General features: G+C 32.0%; 1 non-coding gene across 1 annotated transcript; it reads right to left on the bottom strand.

The window, feature by feature from the left end:
- Positions 1-251: 251 nt before the first annotated feature.
- Positions 252-358, bottom strand: LOC129690553 (U6 spliceosomal RNA). The gene has a single exon (XR_008722310.1). It is a non-coding gene; the product is annotated as a U6 spliceosomal RNA (small nuclear RNA).
- Positions 359-693: the final 335 nt, after the last annotated feature.

The following is a 693-nucleotide window of genomic DNA, read 5'->3' as shown; positions in this document are numbered from 1 at the left end:
TTTTCAATTTCATACAATGTTAACATGTATCTCAGTAACAGTTATGAAGTGTCTGGTCTTAAATTTCAAGGTATACAAGGAAGGTCAATCCTTTCCCTGATGTTGTCAGTTGAGCGTGAGTTGTTTGTGCTTACTGATTCTTTTTAAAATGTCTCTATTTAATTTTTTATATATCTGATTATATGCTTTCCCCATCCAAACTACACCAGATTATCTCCACATGTCGCGTCACTGAACATGATATTTTTTTCAGAACTATAAAACACCATGTGAATTTGTGTGCCATCCTGATGCATGGTCCATGCTAATTTTCTCTGTATAATTCCACATTTACTATTTATGCTTCTGGAATGAACATGTTCGATACATCCTTTTTATCTTTGGCATCCACTCTTAATGTATTTCTTTATACATTAAAGAATAAAAATGAGATTGAGTAATTAAGTGAAAGCTGTTATTATTTCCACAATATTTAGAAGCATAGTCGGGCATGGGAAATATTACTCAACAAGGAACTTTCATAGTTATGATAAGAAATAGAAAATAATGATAAAGACGTGTCCTGAAAAATCAAAACTAGTAGAGCTACAAATATGTTAAAATGAGGGCTAATATCCAGGATATATAAACAACCCAAGGAGTTAAACAGCAACAAATCAAGTAATCCAATTAAAAAATGGGGTACAGAGGTGA

This window comes from Psammomys obesus, unplaced genomic scaffold (genome assembly GCF_907164565.1).
Source record: "Psammomys obesus unplaced genomic scaffold, mPsaObe1.curated_primary_1811, whole genome shotgun sequence".
NCBI classification, from domain to species: Eukaryota; Metazoa; Chordata; class Mammalia; order Rodentia; family Muridae; genus Psammomys; species Psammomys obesus.
Note: the sequence above shows the minus strand (reverse complement) of the source record. Positions and strands in the feature narration are given on the sequence as shown.